Source organism: Girardinichthys multiradiatus, chromosome 9, assembly GCF_021462225.1.
Source record: "Girardinichthys multiradiatus isolate DD_20200921_A chromosome 9, DD_fGirMul_XY1, whole genome shotgun sequence".
Classification (NCBI taxonomy): domain Eukaryota; kingdom Metazoa; phylum Chordata; class Actinopteri; order Cyprinodontiformes; family Goodeidae; genus Girardinichthys; species Girardinichthys multiradiatus.
The window spans coordinates 39,814,920-39,833,721 of NC_061802.1; the positions used below are offsets into that span (position 1 = coordinate 39,814,920).

At 39.5% G+C, this 18,802-nt stretch overlaps 1 protein-coding gene across 1 annotated transcript in view; it reads right to left on the reverse strand.

The window, feature by feature from the left end:
* LOC124874150 (gamma-aminobutyric acid receptor subunit gamma-3) overlaps window positions 1-18,802 on the reverse strand; it is an 81,065-nt gene that overhangs the window by 36,935 nt on the left and 25,328 nt on the right. The window lies entirely within an intron of this gene.

The following is an 18,802-nucleotide window of genomic DNA, read 5'->3' on the forward strand; positions in this document are numbered from 1 at the left end:
TTCAACTAAGATAGACATGGTCTGTTTCCTTGTATGATATTTTATTATTTCTTCATTATTATTCTTTTTACTTTAACTGGCCTTTACTACAGCTAAAAACAGGGACCTAACTGGTCTTTCAAAGAAATTGCCAAAAGACTAAATGAAGAAAACAAAAATGGGAGTGGCACAAGAGTGGGAGTCGTTCTGAATGGGAGCGGGATGGGAGTGGGAGTCAATTTACCAGGAGTGGGACGGGACAGGATTTTTTTTCGTTATGCTGGCCTGGGATTGGGATGGGACAAGACATTTTTCTGTGGGAGCGGGATGGGACAGGAGAGAAAATCCACTCCTGTGTCACCCTCTAGTGTAGGGGTACTAAGTAAAATAATAAACTGATAAAGTTTGTCCATGTAGAGCCCACTGGTGGCTGTTGCTATACTAAAAACCACAAGGATTGGGGGTACCTCTCTCTGTCAGACTGATCATAACTACTGAAAAAGAGAAGGGGTTGCACAGGTAGCAGAAATGGAGGGTGTGTTTGCACCTCAACAATAACTGAGCCGGTTTAGGCTGAACCTGACTCCCCCTTACTCCTTCCATCAGGGAGGGAGGAAGGCAGAGGTAGGTTGCATTGCATGAAACAATCAATCAATCAATCTATCAATCAATCAATCAATCAATCACTAGATCAATCAATCAATAGATCAATCAGTCAATCAAGTTGGACTCCACTAAAAATTATAATTTTAAGAGCAATGACCACCCACTTTGTGACAGTACCCTCTAATGACCATAGTGAAAATGTTAGTTAAATCTTTAAGGTAGTCATTATTATTGTTTATCTATTTGGAAACCTAACAAAAACAAAACATTTAGAATTTGGTATGGAATTGAAAGGTTTGGAGGTTTAAATGTACATAGGTGTCTTACACCATTATATTGTCATCATATTACACCACCTGCACAGAGACTAGATTAAAACCCAATCTGCTGCTTCTGTAACCTTTAATTTGGCCTATGCTATTATTATTCCAGTAATTATTATTTAATTATTAATGGACGCTGTATTATTATTTTGCAGTAACACATTTATTATATTTAGTAATTATTTTATTCATACATTCTTTCACCATAAGTATTTTGTGTTCCATAAGCTGTTGTTTCCGGTATACCTAATGAAGTGATGCACCGGGGAAATAAAAGATGTGTTAAGGCTGAAAGAAATAAAATAAAAGGAGAGTCAAGACCGTCCTGCGTTGTGCTTATATTAGCTAGGAAAAGTCAGCAAACATTCATCCGTCTTAATTCTAATGTAACCAGCCGGAACCACAGCCCTCTGAATTGGTGAGAGACAAGAAATAAGGGTTACACTTCTTCTTTGTCAGGCTCAATACAACCCAAATGTTTTTTCTGGCCAAATTTTCTATTGCTTCTGTATGGACTTAGCTTATAAAAATAATGTAGGTAAGGTGAAATATTGAAATCCTTAATTTCCTGCTGTCAATATGACTGCTAAGTAGATTCACAGTTAAAAGATTTAGGCAAATGGACCATATATCTCCCATTACATTTCGAATCATGTGGACAGATGGGAATATCAATCAGGAATGAAAATCTGCTCATGGCTTAATGTCGACTTTGATGTGAGAGGAATTATTCTGCAACAGTTTATCCATTGCCTAAACGGAGCAGAAGATAAATCAAAAAACCGCTGGGCTAGCTAATGGCTCAGGATGGAATATACAGTTAAATTGTGCAACAGTCTGTGGGAAGCCCTTTAACCAGAAGACCCTGCAGCTCTTTGCTGCAACTGTGCAACTCATGATTTCTGAGATAAGCAAGCAGGAGCAGACTCTGTTGACCAGCTTTCCCACTAATGCAAATAACACCTCATTAAGGATTTGTTTAAATTTTAAAAAGAAAAATTACTGAAGCCCATCATTACATAATATGTTATCTACGCTGAGAAATAGTTAAACAATTACAGTACTGTAAAATGGCATCTCCTCCTCAGAGACTGTGTTTTTTCACAATTCAATGTTTCAGATCATCAAACACATTTAACTAACAAATACAACCTAACTGAACTGTTTTCAATAAATGACTTCATTTAAGAAGAAATAAAGCTATCCAGAACAACCTGACCCTGTGCGAAAAAGTAATCACCCCCCAAACCCAGGAACCTGGTTAGGCCACCCTTAACAAGGCAATGCAAGTTAATGTTTTATTGCACAATTTATAAACAAGGCAATCCAAGAGAAGGGAGTCTCTGTAATGCCTATGTAGGAAGTTCTTAGGCATGGGAGGAGTTTGCAAAAGACATAATTGGTGGAATTGACTATTTTGGTTGGGGTTTGAAAAAGCTATGATGGTCGGATTTAATTACTCTCCTCCCTGCTCCCAGTGAACTGGGGCCCACCCATCATACCAGCCACACTAGTCAATAAGCAACTAGACTGTCAACAAACATTAGTGACAAGCACCTGCAACTCCCCCGTTGCTTCTACTTATTAGCCTGGGAATTAGCCAGGCTATCTCAAAACCTATAGACAGTACTTTATTGTTTATAAATGGTAACTACAAAGCTCTTTCAGCATACCCACTGCTAATCCGTCTGTAAGAATTTTTTCAGTTGGTTAGTTGATGTTTGGGGAGCGCATTGGTTATGCAACTACTGTAAAAGTGTAAGCCCAGTGTCCCTACACATGGCTTCCCAGTCAGTAACCCTCAAGATGAACCCGCTGTCATTGCTATGCATCTGTGGATGAAAAATCTCATCTAGGCATATGCACGACGTTTGCATTACCTTTCTCTTGGCCTGGAGCATGCCCAAGCAGCACTTTACCGATGCTGATGCTGTCGCGGTCACTCCAGCATCAGCCATTATACACGAAAGGCCTGATCTTAAAAGATTCAAAAATCTGGTTCAGTCGTTCGTTCGGACTGACCGTTTGTTTTGGGGTAAAAACCAGAGGAGAGCTTAGTTGGGCACCCAGAGCAGAACAGAAATCCTTTCAAACTTGAGATATGAACTGGAGGTCCTCTTTTACAGACAATTTCAATGGGGATTCCATGGATTCTGAAACCATGATTTATCAAGAGCTTGGCAGTGATAGTAGCAGATGGAAGTTTGGTAAGTGCAACTAGATGACAGGCTTTAGAAAAGTGGCCGATATTGGTGAGGATAACTGTTTTATTGTTAGATGGAGGCAAACCTGTGACGAAATCCAATGCGATGTGAGACCAGGGTCGATTGGGGATGGAGAGAGGTTGAAGCAGTCCGGCTAGAGATTTGTAGAAGTTCTTATCGCGAGCACAGATGGAACATGCAGCCACGTACTCCACCAGGTCTTTATTGAGAGTAGGCCACCAGAAATAGCAACTGATGAAGGCAATGGTACAACTGGATCCAGGATGACCTGAAAAATTAGAAGAGGGTGCCCAGTGGATTACCTGCAGCCTGATGGTGGATGGTATGAAGAGACGACCCAGGGGTCTCCCTCCTGGGTCCGTTTCCTGTTGTTTGGGTCTGCGAATACGATCATACAGGTCCCAGGAGAGGGCCCCAATGATACATGACTGAAGGGACGATGGGTTCTGGTTCCTGGGAATCCTCCTCCAGGGAAAACTGATGGGAGAGTGTATCTGGTTTTATATTCTTGGAACTTGGACAATACACAATGGTGAAGTTGAAATAAGAGAAAAACAGTGACCAGTGGGACTGATGCGAATTGAAGGGCTTAGCTGACTGGAGATAGGAGAGGTTATTGTGATCTGTCCACATTATGATGGGTAAGGTGGTGCCCTCCAGCCAACGTTGCCATTCCTCTAGGGCCAATTTGATGGCGAGAAGCTCCCGATATATCGTGTTGTAGTTCCTCTCAGGGGGTTAGAAGCGTTTTAAGCTGCTTCCTAGTGGTTGGAGTAGGCCACTCGACAACGGCATGAATCTTGCTGGGATCTGCCTTCACCTGTCCACCCTTGAAAATGAAGCCAAGAAAGATTATAGGGTTTACGTGAAATTCACTTTTTAACATAGAGACTGTTTTCCAAGAGGTGTTGAAGGACCGTTCTGACCATTTTATGAGTTTCAAGGTCCTTTGAGAAAATGAGATTGTCGTCCAGGTAATCAATCACGAATATGTTTATAAAGTCCCTATGCAGGGGTGTTGGTGAGAACAAAGGGTATGACTAACTATTCTTAGTGGCCAACTGGTGTTTTGAATGTTTTCCATACGTCTGCTTCATGAATGGTGTGCATTGCGAAGATCTAATTTGGTGAATATGGTGGCGCCATGAACAGATTCAATGGTGGAGGTTAACAAGGGAAAAGAATACTTGTTTTTAATAGTAATCCGATTTAACCCTCTGTAGTCGATGCAGGGTCTTAAGATCTTATCTTTCTTTTCTACAAAGAAAAATCATGTGACGACAGGAGAGGATAGTGGACGAATAATACCAGCTTTGAGGGAGTCATTGATGTACTGTTCCATGGTTTCTCATTCAGAGTTGGAGATGTAAAGACTTCCAGAGGGTAACAGGGCACCAGGAAGGAATATCAATTGAGCATGCATAAGGTCAATGAGGAAGAAGTGAAAGTGTAAGATCCTTACTAAACACTTTCTGAAGGTTATGGTAATCTGAGGGAACGTGAGAAAGATCAGGAGGCGACTCAGGGTTACTGTGGCTATTGTGACTGGGAGGAATGGCTGAGCGGAGACAGGAGCCATGGCAATGCAGACTTCAGGCTTCTATGCGGAATCATCCCAATTTATGTGCAGGTGGTGGGCTTTAAACCAGGGGTCTCCCAGGATGACATGGGCTTCCTTGCTAGGAAAAACAAAAAACGATATTAGTTTGTGGTGATTGCCAGAGGTAATGAGACGGAGTGGGTGAGTTTGTTGGTGCACAGTTTGTAATGCGCTGCCATCCAGAGTAGAAACTCTGACAGGAGTGAGGAGGTTTTGAACTGGTATCTTTAATTTATGCACACGATCTGGGTTGATGAGGTTCTGTTCTGAACCTGAATCTACCAAGGCTAATACAGGATATCGTCCTTGATCAGTACAGATACAATACAGCGAAATGGAGCTGGAAGCGAGGATTAACAGGGTGGTGAACAGCACCCACCAGTACCCCCTGTATTACTGACAGGCTGACTCTTTCCGCCATACCAGACATTGTAGACATTAGTGGCCATGCATTTCAGAACACTCCTTAAAGAGCTGGTGGGTTTCAACCTGATTCTGCAGCAAAAATACAAATTTCTATAGCCATTTCTGCTATGGATCTGTGGTTCTGTTTCAAGTTCCATAGCTTCTTGACACACAGCAAATCTGAAATTGCAAATTTAACACCCTCAGAGGTAAAATGAACACTTTCCCAGGGTGTAAATGGGAACCACTGGCAAAGTGTTAAATTAACACTTTTTATTTAGTTAAAATTATTAACACTAGGCACTGTTGCTTAACAAACTCTTACAGTGTTAAATATTAACACTACAGGATGACTTAAAATTATTAACAATGTGACAGTGTTGTCTAATAAACTCTTACAGTGTTAAATACAGGTCCTTCTCAAAATATTAGCATATTGTGATAAAGTTCATTATTTTCCATAATGTAATGATGAAAATTTAACATTCATATATTTTAGATTCATTGCACGCTAACTGAAATATTTCAGGTCTTTTATTGTCTTAATACGGATGATTGTGGCATACAGCTCATGAAAACCCAAAATTCCTATCTCACAAAATTAGCATATTTCATCCGACCAAAAAAAAGTGTTTTTTAATACAAAAAACGTCAACCTTCAAATAATCATGTACAGTTATGCACTCAATACTTGGTCGGGAATCAATGCAGCGTGGCATGGAGGCAATCAGCCTGTGGCACTGCTGAGGTCTTATGGAGGCCCAGGATGCTTCAATAGCGGCCTTTAGCTCATCCAGAGTGTTGGGTCTTGAGTCTCTCAACGTTCTCTTTACAATATCCCACAGATTCTCTATGGGGTTCAGGTCAGGAGAGTTGGCAGCCCAATTGAGCACAGTGATACCATGGTCAGTAAACCATTTACCAGTGGTTTTGGCACTGTGAGCAGGTGCCAGGTTGTGCTGAAAAATGAAATCTTCATCTCCATAAAGCTTTTCAGCAGATGGAAGCATGAAGTGCTCCAAAATCTCCTGATAGCTAGCTGCATTGACCCCGCCCTTGATAAAACACAGTGGACCAACACCAGCAGCTGACACGGCACCCCAGACCATCACTGACTGTGGGTACTTGACACTGGACTTCTGGCATTCTAGCATTTCCTTCTCCCCAGTCTTCCTCCAGACTCTGGCACCTTGATTTCCGAATGACATGCAGAATTTGCTTTCATCCGAAAAAAGTACTTTGGACCACTGAGCAACAGTCCAGTGCTGCTTCTCTGTAGCCCAGGTCAGGCGCTTCTGCCGCTGTTTCTGGTTCAAAAGTGGCTTGACCTGGGGAATGCAGCACCTGTAGCCCATTTCCTGCACACGCCTGTGCACGGTGGCTCTGGATGTTTCTACTCCAGACTCAGTCCACTGCTTCCGCAGGTCCCCCAAGGTCTGGAATCGGCCCTTCTCCACAATCTTCCTCAGGTTCCGGTCACCTCTTCTCGTTGTGCAGCGTTTTCTGCCACACTTTTTCCTTCCCACAGACTTCCCACTGAGGTGCCTTGATACAGCACTCTGGGAACAGCCTATTCGTTCAGCAATTTCTTTCTGTGTCTTACCCTCTTGCTTGAGGGTGTCAATAGTGGCCTTCTGGACAGCAGTCAGGTCGGCAGTCTTACCCATGATTGGGGTTTTGAGTGATGAACCAGGCTGGGAGTTTTAAAGGCCTCAGGAATCTTTTGCAGGTGTTTAGAGTTAACTCGTTGATTCAGATGATTAGGTTCATAGCATCTTTTAATGATATGCTAATTTTGTGAGATAGGAATTTTGGGTTTTCATGAGCTGTATGCCAAAATCATCCGTATTAAGACAATAAAAGACCTGAAATATTTCAGTTAGTGTGCAATGAATCTAAAATATATGAATGTTAAATTTTCATCATTACATTATGGAAAATAATGAACTTTATCACAATATGCTAATATTTTGAGAAGGACCTGTATTAACCCTAACCCCTAACCCCCTAACCCCTAACCCTCACCCTAACCCCTAACCCTAACACGTTTAGACGTGTAGGACATTTAGAAAAAACATTTCAAATTAATTGGCTACTTAACCTAAATTGTTTAAAACTATATTTTAGAGAGGAATTTAGTTTAACGTTAACCCACAATGTCTTAACATGACATGAAATAAACGCTAACGTTCGGGCAGGTCTGCTTAAAGTTGGCAAAAAACGGCGACGAAAACTTGTTATAAATGCCAATACATTTTAATCTGTCCCCAAATTTAGAAACGAGTCAGCGTAAACACATTTTAATAAAAGTAGCAATGGCACGATGACTAATTTGTGAAATTTTACTCACCAGTCTCTCCTTCTCATACGCCATGTGAGAAAATGGCTGCTGACAAATTCCTTCACGGGGGGTACCTGTCCAAGTACCCGGATGTTCAAAGTGTCACTCATTAGTGTTAAATACCGTCAACTCCATGATTTGACACCAACACTCTTATGTTTCATTAGTGGAGAGTTGATACTACCAAAATCAACACCAATACATCAACACTTCACTCTGAAAAAGCCTAACACCAGCATTTTAACACTGATGAATTTGCTGTGCAAGTCTTTCATCACTATGTCTAAGGGAGAGAGTTAGTTTAAACTGTTCCAGGAATTCATCAAAGGAAAAGAAACGAATTGTAGTTTCATATACACCAAGGTCTCAGCCCACCCTAATACTTGCCCTCTGAGCAGTCCAATAACGTAGGAAATCCAACTGGCGTCATCGAGGAAAGAATGAGGAGAGCACTGAAAAACAAGAGCACACAACAAAGGAAATGCTCAACTTTATTCCAGTTTCCCCAAAAAGTTTCCAGAGTGGGAGAAGTGACTCTATGGCAGGTGGAGGCTGCAACCGTGGGAGCTAAACTGGCAGGAGGGAGAACAGATGGGTTACTTACTGCAGGAGGATATCTCCAACTGAGAGTTTGAACCTGACGGGAGATCTCAGCCAAGGTTCGTACTGTGGTTGCTGATTTAGTGAATGAGGAAACTTATGCTGACAGAGCAAGATGCCCTGCCGAGTGAGGGCCGTCCATAATTGTGACACAGAATCAAATTGGTCAGAATGTTCTGTCATGACAGATAACCCGGTGACTCTAGTGCAGGCAACAATTACGGAGGCAGAGTTCAGATTTAACAGGTTTATTGACACACAAGAAATTACTGCTGGGTCATCGAGGAGTCCAGGTTCTATTGGTCGATCCACTGAGGGAGAAAGGTGAGTGAGTACGGGTGCTTAGAGGAAATTTCAATCTTGACTAGGGAGAGGATTATTCTTACTGTATGGTAGAGGAGATAGTTCCAGTGAGGGAGGTGAGTAATGCCACGGAGGTTGACAGGGAAGTTTAAGTGTGATGGTTGAGGTTCTCCAGGTAGCGATGTGTGAAGTTGGAGGGTGGACAGGCAGGAGTTTATAAGGCAGGTTCACTGGAAGAGTGGTAACTTCTCTTGTTATGCTGGTCCCAGGAAATTGAAGGAGGATCTCGGTTGGGTAAGCACAGTGAAGTACTTCCAGCCAACTGTGAACTTGAATACGGACCATCGGCTGGGGAAAAATCCAAGTCTGTGTTTTTGGGGTATGAAACAAGAGTAACAGAGCTAGTCTACTGGTCTGATTACCACTCAGGTGAGTTAACAATCTGATGCCTCTTTCAGGGTTTAAGAGCTTTTCCTTGATTAGCCTTGATGATCCACCTGTCTGTCGCACCCTGCAGGAAGAGGTGAGAAAGAGAAAACTGCACACACACAACACTAACCTGTGCTCAGCTCTGTCACATGACAAGGTAAGTCATGTCTTCTGTTTGTGATTGGCTCCACATCAGACCTTAGATAATTCTACATAGGATCCTCTATTCTCATTTGTTTTTGTTACTTTTATTTTTGACAACCAAAATCTGTTGACATATCTACAGACGATTCTCTCTCCCCATCATGTGTCATTGTATCTATGCCTTCTTCTCGCCACAGTGACAGCAGACATTTTTGCGTCCCAGTTAGTACCTACATTTCTAATGTGCTAAATCTAGACAGAAAAACTGCACCCGCATTCCGTTTCAGGTTTGATAAATTGCATTACGGGTGGTATAAGGTTACATTTGCATATACCCTTCCCATAAATTTGCGTGTTTGGGTCATTATCATGTTTTGTATATTCATGAAGGCAAACACGCTAAAAGGTTTGCGTCCGCTGTTCCGCTGATTTTACACATGCAATCCGATTAGCACCTTGGTTGTAGATCACCTTTGCTCACGTAAACAGGTTTGCATGTGGTTTTGTACGTGCAAACCTTTTGAAGATCAGGCCCTAACAGTATTATCAACAGGACCTTTAACAATATTAATAAAAAAAAAGCATCAACAATCATTTTAAAACAATAACGAGTCCAAAGCCCCACAGAAATACCACTTAAATATTTTTAAATATAATATTACACTTCCCATAAGCCCCTATTTACCCTGCCTAATACTTCCTATTTACAGCAGTAGCCCCTACTTGTGCAATCCAAAGTGCTTTACAGGACATCAAAGGAAAGACAGAAAGAAAATAAACACAAGCCTAAAAGCACTGTATAAAAGAAAATGTTGTTAAAATACAGATATTAAAGGCTTAAAAAAACCTAATGTTTCAAGCAGTTCATTAGTTAGATTCTTTGATCAAAAGCAAAAAAACGAAATTCAGTCTGGATTTAAAGGAACCAGTAGTTTATGCACATTTCAGGTTTTCAGGGCCAGCATAGCTGAGGAGCATAGAAACTAAATGCTGCCTCACCTTGTTTGGTTCTGGTCCTGGGAATGTTTAGTAAGCAGGCCTCTATAGACCTGAGGGGCCTACAGGGTTTATACATGGCAAGCAACTCAGAAATACATTTTGGCCCAAGATGATTTAGTGCTTTATACAGGTCCTTCTCAAAATATTAGCATATTGTGATAAAGTTCATTATTTTCCATAATGTCATGATGAAAATTTAACCTTCATATATTTTAGATTCATTGCACACTAACTGAAATATTTCAGGTCTTTTATTGTCTTAATACGGATGATTTTGGCATACAGCTCATGAAAACCCAAAATTCCTATCTCACAAAATTAGCATATCATTAAAAGGGTCTCTAAACGAGCAATGAACCTAATCATCTGAATCAACGAGTTAACTCTAAACACCTGCAAAAGATTCCTGAGGCCTTTAAAACTCCCAGCCTGGTTCATCACTCAAAACCCCAATCATGGGTAAGACTGCCGACCTGACTGCTGTCCAGAAGGCCACTATTGACACCCTCAAGCAAGAGGGTAAGACACAGAAAGAAATTTCTGAACGAATAGGCTGTTCCCAGAGTGCTGTATCAAGGCACCTCAGTGGGAAGTCTGTGGGAAGGAAAACGTGTGGCAGAAAACGCTGCACAACGAGAAGAGGTGACCGGACCCTGAGGAAGATTGTGGAGAAGGGCCGATTCCAGACCTTGGGGGACCCGCAGAAGCAGTGGACTGAGTCTGGAGTAGAAACAACATGCAGGAAATGGGCTACAGGTGCCGCATTCCCCAGGTCAAGCCACTTTTGAACCAGAAACAGCGGCAGAAGCGCCTGACCTGGGCTACAGAGAAGCAGCACTGGACTGTTGCTCAGTGGTCCAAAGTACTTTTTTCGGATGAAAGCAAATTCTGCATGTCATTCGGAAATCAAGGTGCCAGAGTCTGGAGGAAGACTGGGGAGAAGGAAATGCCAAAATGCCAGAAGTCCAGTGTCAAGTACCCACAGTCAGTGATGGTCTGGGGTGCCGTGTCAGCTGCTGGTGTTGGTCCACTGTGTTTTATCAAGGGCAGGGTCAATGCAGCTAGCTATCAGGAGATTTTGGAGCACTTCATGCTTCCATCTGCTGAAAAGCTTTATGGAGATGAAGATTTCATGTTTCAGCACGACCTGGCACCTGCTCACAGTGCCAAAACCACTGGTAAATGGTTTACTGACCATGGTATCACTGTGCTCAATTGGCCTGCCAACTCTCCTGACCTGAACCCCATAGAGAATCTGTGGGATATTGTGAAGAGAACGTTGAGAGACTCAAGACCCAACACTCTGGATGAGCTAAAGGCCGCTATCGAAGCATCCTGGGCCTCCATAAGACCTCAGCAGTGCCACAGGCTGATTGCCTCCATGCCACGCCGCATTGAAGCAGTCATTTCTGCAAAAGGATTCCCGACCAAGTATTGAGTGCATAACTGTACATGATTATTTGAAGGTTGACGTTTTTTGTATTAAAAACACTTGTATTTTATTGGTCGGATGAAATATGCTAATTTTGTGAGATAGGAATTTTGGGTTTTCATGAGTTGTATGCCAAAATCATCCGTATTAAGACAATAAAAGACCTGAAATATTTCAGTTAGTGTGCAATGAATCTAAAATATATGAATGTTAAATTTTCATCATGACATTATGGAAAATAATGAACTTTATCACAATATGCTAATATTTTGAGAAGGACCTGTAGACCAATAGTAGCATTTTAAAATGCATCCTGTGACGAGGAGGGAGCCAGTGGAATGACTTATGAGCTGGTGTGATATGATCCATCCCTGGTGTTGGTTAGGAAACACATAGCAGCTGGTAATGAGGCTTTTACATCAATGTGGAAAAATATTGATCCGCTTTTCCTTGCAGAATTTTTTTAATTCAGCCACACTGGAAGGCATGAACACGAATAACCTGTTCAAGGTCATGCCACCTCATCTCGGTCATACTTAAGACTGGACCTTGACTAGGTCAACCAAAATTTTTCATTTTGGTTTTGTTATACATGATTTTCTATTAGAAAGCAGTATTCATTGTTCTATAAATTGCAGCAACTTCTACAGGTCCAATTATGTTATTTTTCTGAAACTCTGCATTAGTTTGCCCACTTTGTTTCATCAGTCCACGGAATATTTGATCAAAGTCTTGATGATCATCAAGATGTTTTTAGCAAATCTGAGACGGGTCTTTTTGTCCCTTTTGGTCAATGGTGTTTTTTTGGCCCTGGGAACCTCCCATTGATGCTATTTTTGCCCAGACTCCTAGGTATGGTTGAATCGTTATAGTTAAACTCTGACCCTAACTTAGGCAAGTGAGGCCTGCAGTACTTTAGATGTTGTTCTTGGTTCTTTGTGACCTCATGGATAGGCCTTTGATGCATTCTTGGAGTAATTTTGGTAGCTCCACCACGCCTGGGAAGATAAACCAGTGTTCCATGTTTTAAATTGAACCAAAAATTGGTTAATCTTTGTTTATTTATGATTTATCAAGTGGGGATTACTTTTTAGATTGCTTTTCCCCATAATAAATTAAATAATATTTAGAAAACTGCTTTTTGTATACTTATTTTAGCTTTGTGTATTAAAATTAGCTGATGATCTCAAACATTTAAGGGTGACAAAATGGCAAAGCAGGAGAATTTTTTCATGCTGCTGTATTATATGCATAGTGGAGACATTCTACTGAATACTACATTGAAATGCTAGGATCAGCACAAGGCAATCTGTGTAACAGTGTTTGTGTAGCACTGCAAGTTCACTGACAGAATATATGCAGTACAGATTATCTGTTTTTCAGGTTTATTTTTATCTTTTCTTACTGTATAGATATTTTTGTTGTATGTGAACAGTTTTTCTGATTGTGCTGTAATCCTAAGAACCTCACTCGAAATTTCACATTCCGACAACTATTTAAGATAAACAACAATCTAACAAAGGCAATTTAATCAAATTCCTTTTAAAATCTACACCACTGAAGAATTTTTTTACATGCAGCTCTTTTGCCTGCACCGGGTACTGTACTGTAAGTGGGGCAAAGCATACATCTCCTGCTCTGCAGTGAGCTGCCACAATGATTATGCAGAAAAAAGTAAGGACACAGTATATACTGCATATTTGCTGTCCTTTGGGAAATTTTGTCATGCTCCTTCGCTGAATCCAAGTCTCTCGTTGAGCCCAAAAGGTTATGAAAGAGGAAAGTTTATGATTCACACGATGGGACCTTCCGATCGGAGCACTAAAGTTTGCTGAGGGTGGAAGGCTCAGAAATTATTTTTGAATTCAAAGTAATTGGGGATAAAGACAGGAAGGAAAAAAAAGTCATGTAAAACTGTGCAACATGAACATACAGCGACCAAATGTTTGCATTCCAAAAATGCTATTAATTTGGTAATAGTTGAATTCTTCTTTATTTCTGCTGTTTGTCTGCTCATGATGCAGTATGAACTGACATTGTGCAGCTTTGGTTCTTCCAGTAACTTACTATTAACTAGTAACTGAAGGCTGGGTAAGAAGAGTGTTAGCGCTGTGCCATCACAGACATCATAAAATAAAATTTTAAAAAAGTATGTATTTAATGCTGATTGAACCACCCTGGCTGCATATCAACACTGCACTGAATGACCAATTAACAAAAGCTTTGTGATATGATGCTCATACCAATGACATATCTAAAGTCTTTTGGCCACAAAATGAGGTGCACCATCCTGTTTTCTAAAGTTAAAACAGAAAAAAAGTTAAAATAGACAGTTTAAACATTTTGTTTCTAAACCCTATAAACTTGCTCAACTTCTTGTTTTACAGACAATTGTATTTAGTGAATGAATCCTGATGGTTGTCTTGTATAATGACAGGTAAGGACTAGATAACGTAATGATAAATAGATAACTAAAGAAAAAGTGGGAAAAAAGAAATCACTAATATTACATTTTCCGAGGTAATCCATTGTGTTTGAGCAGGCACCTCTTCTCCAAAACATACATAGTACCTTGCAAAAGTATTTATCCTTCTTAAACTTTACTAAATTTTGGAATGTTGCAATCACAAAAATCTGATAATTTCACTGGGATTTATGTGATAGACCAGGAGAGTAGTGAATAATTTTAAAATGATACAGAAAGTACACATGGCTTCCACCTAAGATTTTTAACAAATAGAAATAGGAACAAGTTTGGTGTAAATTTGTACTAGGTCCCCTTTCCTCTGACACCCCTAAAGAAAATGTAGTTTATCCAATCACCTTTAGATGTCAGTCAGAAGTTAGTAAGTAGAATCCACCTGTGTGTAATTTGTTCTCAGTATGAATCCAGCTGTTCTGTGAAGGTTTCAGAGGTTTAAGAAGATTAGTGAACAAAGAGCATTATGAAGACCAAGGAACACAGCAGACATGTCAGGGACAGTTTTTGAGAGGTATAAAGCAAGGTTATGTTATAAATTAATATCCCAAGCTTTCTGAACATCTCCCAGAGCTCTGTTTAACCCACCTTCTGAAAACAGAAAAAGTATGGTACAACTGAAAACCTACCAATATGTGACTGTCCACTTAAACTGATTGGCTTGGCAGGGAATGCATCAACCAGAGAAGCAGCCAAGAGCTGCAGAGATCCAAAGCTCAGGTGGGAAAATCCATCATCAAGATAACTACTAGTCATTCACTCCACATATCTGGCCTTAATGGAAGAGTGACAAGAAGAAAGCTATTGTTAACACTTTTAGTTTTTTATAAATAATACAAAATGAAGCCCAGAATCATTTTCCTTCCACTTCTCTATTATACGAGACTTTGTGTTAATCTATCACATAAAATCCCTTTAGAATATGTTTAAGATTGTGGTTGCAATGTGACAACAATCTTCATAGCTGAAATAAAATGTCCTCTTCTGTTTACTCTATGTCTGAATGCTCGTCAAATTGTGTCTTACCATACCTCTAAACATGGACACAACTTCTCCTTTATTAGCTGATACAGGTATTGATTCGAAGATGCGCAAAAATATCAAAATACAACCTTTATTATTTATAGAACATCGTAAACCTGTGACACTATAAATGCATGCTCTTGCAAAATTAAACAGGGACCTTTCTGTGCATTTGTTCTATATTATAAACTTTTAGTGCTTTATTTATTTTTTACAGTTTAATTTAGTTTCTTGTCCTCAGTTTTGTACTAATAGTAGGGACATGACATTCAATATCTTGTTTTATTTAAAGGCTTGCTTCCCTCTGACAGGCAATTTATCAGGTCCAGCATTTGTTCATCAGAACCAGTAAACAACCTACTAGGCTGTTTTTTAGAAGTCACATTTCACAAAAGACTGTCATGTTGTGTCATGATTTTGAATGTGAAGAAGTCCCAAATATAGTGAGTAGGGCCAGAAACAAGCAGCTATCAAGAAGAGCTGAACGGACAGAAATCTTTTCAAACAAAATAAATTTCAAAAGTTACAAGAACAAGGAACAAAAGAAGTGAGGACACAGGAAAAGCATGCAGATACAGTAACCTGGGTCAAAAAGGAGAACCTGACAATGAGCCGAAGATGGGACTGGGACTGTAATTAGTGGATGGATGGATGGATGGATGGATGGATGGATGGATGGATGGATGGATGGATGGATGGATTTTGTTTTTTGTAAAGTTAATATGACAGTAATTTATCATGAAAAGTTGCTGTACTTGCCTCATTCAGCCCTTCAACTCTATTACTTGAAACTATAGACAAACTAATAACATGGTCTTATAACCATTAGTATTCTCATTTCATTTAGGGTTTTCATTCAAATTTCCTCATAGATGAACATAATAAGTCTCTTATTAAATTCGCATTGCATGTGAAAATGGTCTCCTTCAAGTTCTGGTGAATCTGTGCAGAAAGGAATAAATCACCATGTGATGGCCCGTGAAGTCATGACACTCTGAATTACACGGTGCATTGCAATTAAAAACAATACAAGAATGACAACTGATATTACTGTAAGTGTATTTATCTGCAACAATGGAGCTTAAAATATGGCTCAAATGAAAGGGTGCTCTATGTAGTAGTACTGAATATGTACTAAGAATGAAGCATTGTTTAGGCATATAAAGTAAATTATTAAGTTGCAAACAATTCCAGATTATGAACCTACCCAAACTTTTTGTCATAAGTTATAGATGCAATGCAGAAAAGAACATTAGCCATATGATAGGATTCATAAGTTAAAATACTCCATGTAAACATGTGAGACCAAAAATCAACCCTGTAAAAACCTTTTTTTTTTTTTTTTTCTCAATAAAAATGACAGCTGGTGCAAAATAATATTGTAGACACGCCAAGAAAAGCACACTCAATCAAACTGGAACACTTTTATTGATTAGTTAAATTTCGGTTCAGCTCATGGCAACAGCAGCCAGGTTGAAAGAACAGTTATGGTGCCTGACATTTTTCGTTATGTTCCAACCAGAAAACAATATTTTTAAAGGATTTTATGTGATAAATTGTTAATAGTGAACTGGAGGAAAAATAATATGAGGTTTTCAATCCTTTTTAAAAATACAAATGTAATTTTAAGTCACATAGAGAACATTTTCGGTCTTCCTCTGGGATTAAGTGGACTCGTCCAATTTCTAATGCTAGAGTTAGAGTACCTGATCTGGGCTGTGCACATACTGATCTTTGGGCTTTGGTTAAATTACATGTCACATAAGACTCTGGACCATAAACATTGTTAATCAAAATATAAGTTTGTAATTTTGGTTACTAGCCCATTCACACTTCACACAAGCTTCGAAGTAAGATATTTTAATTTGTTCAGTTGCATCCCAGCATATTTCTGTAAATGTACTCAAGATCAGCCCCCTCAAATATCTACCTGTCTAGGCCACGTGTATCTGTTGGACAAGTCCCAGTTAAAGATGTGTTTAGTTAATCTATTATCTAAAATATTAATAAACCTGTTCCACAGTCGGACCATATCTCCAATGTATCTGACTTCACACGGTTCCCATCCCATGTCTTCGTTCATCAGACTTTGGTGAATAACATGGGCAAGCTGATCTAGAAACTAGATGGCTACAGGTTGTAATGCATAAGTTATGATTATGTGTTCTTAACATTTCCTTGTTGTTCATATATTTTCTGTTCTTGCCATATTCAGTGTTCATTATTATGTTGCCTTATTAGTTAATTCCTTTGCGTTTAGGTTTCAACTTTATTTCCTTGCGTCCTGCTCCACTCAGGTTCATTAGTTTCCTCCCCTGAGCTTCTCTGCTTTGTCTCTGTCTCAGCTGTTTCTCATTTCCTCTGATTAGCTCATCTGGTTTCTTTGTCTATTTCCACCCCTACCTCAGTATTCAAGCCCTTGACTTCGCATTACTGCCTGCTGCATTCTTCCGTTGTTCTACCCGATGTTCCGTTCTGATTTAAGCCAGTTGTTACCCGTCATATTCCATATTCTGTTTCTCGGGTGCTATTCTGCATGTTTGCCTTCTGTTTTTCATTAAATATTTTTCACCTTTGGTTCAGTCTGCATTTGGGTCTAATTACAAAGCTGCAATGACAGATGTGTTCAGGGAAGTGTTGTTACTTCATGTTTTACATCTTGGTTTCATCTCAGTAGAGGACCTTCTTCTATGTTTGCCGTGTCCCCTACATGGCTTGTGATAAACAGCTAGCTTGACTTCTTGTTGCTTTCTTTCAGCAATGACTTTCTTGCCATTCTTCCTTAAAGGCCAAATATGTGGGCTGTAAACACACACTTGTTGATGAAACAGTGGTTCCAGCTCCTCCAGAGTTACAATAGGTCCCATGGCTGCATCTCTGATAAATGCATTCTTTCCCTGGCTCGTTAGATCAGGTGGATGACGATGGATGAAACAGTGCTCCATGCTCAAAGATTTGGTATACTGTTTCATAACCTAACTCTGATTTAAACTTCATGATGATGTTTTTTTGAAAAATATTCCTCACTGAACAACTGGATTTATACTTTATTATTAAATGGAACATAGGGGGACTCTGTTTACTAGAGATAAACAATGACCAGTTTCACTAATACAGGAGAAAATATCTTACGGTTAGCAGTACTGTTTTAAAATGAAATTACTATTAAAAGTGTATGCGAACTATGATATGAGAAACTCCAGCTTCCTCCAATACCTTCAAGATAAGAGCCTTAAGAATAAACAATCTGCTCTCTGAAACACATTTTAAAGAAATTATTTGGCTGGATACATTTTGGATTTGGTTAGCAGTGTTTTATTTTGTCTGTGACTTCATTTAAAAAGCAGTTATTAAGTTTGTTAATGTATATAATATAATATCAATTCTACAACTATCACTGTTACCACTAAGCACAATAATAATTTTGATTATTAGTTAACTTTTAAAAGCAACTGGTATACCACAACATCCTATTTGGGGATAACAGACTAATCTCTTAAACCCTTGGATTCATTCTGATTGAAAATGACATGCTCAGATTGAATCAAATATATCTTAGGAACTACAAGGTTTATTTGAATTGTTCACATGTAATAAATATAGGTAACACTTCAGAAAATATTACTAAGGCCTAAAAATTTAAATCTTACTTGAAAGTAAATTAATATGGCACCCAGCAGAAAATTACAAACATTATTTCTAAATTTGCAGTTCAAAAATATCTAGCAAACCATAGTATCGCCATGATGTGTAAATGTGGAGCTGGACCCAGGAGCAGACAGGAGCTTTGGGAGTACATAAAAGTTTATTTACTAAATAATGATAACTTACAAGGTGTCATCAGGAAAACAGAACGAGGAACACAGGAGACACGAAGGGACAGGGAAGGGACTTTGAAGGGAGACTAATAAATG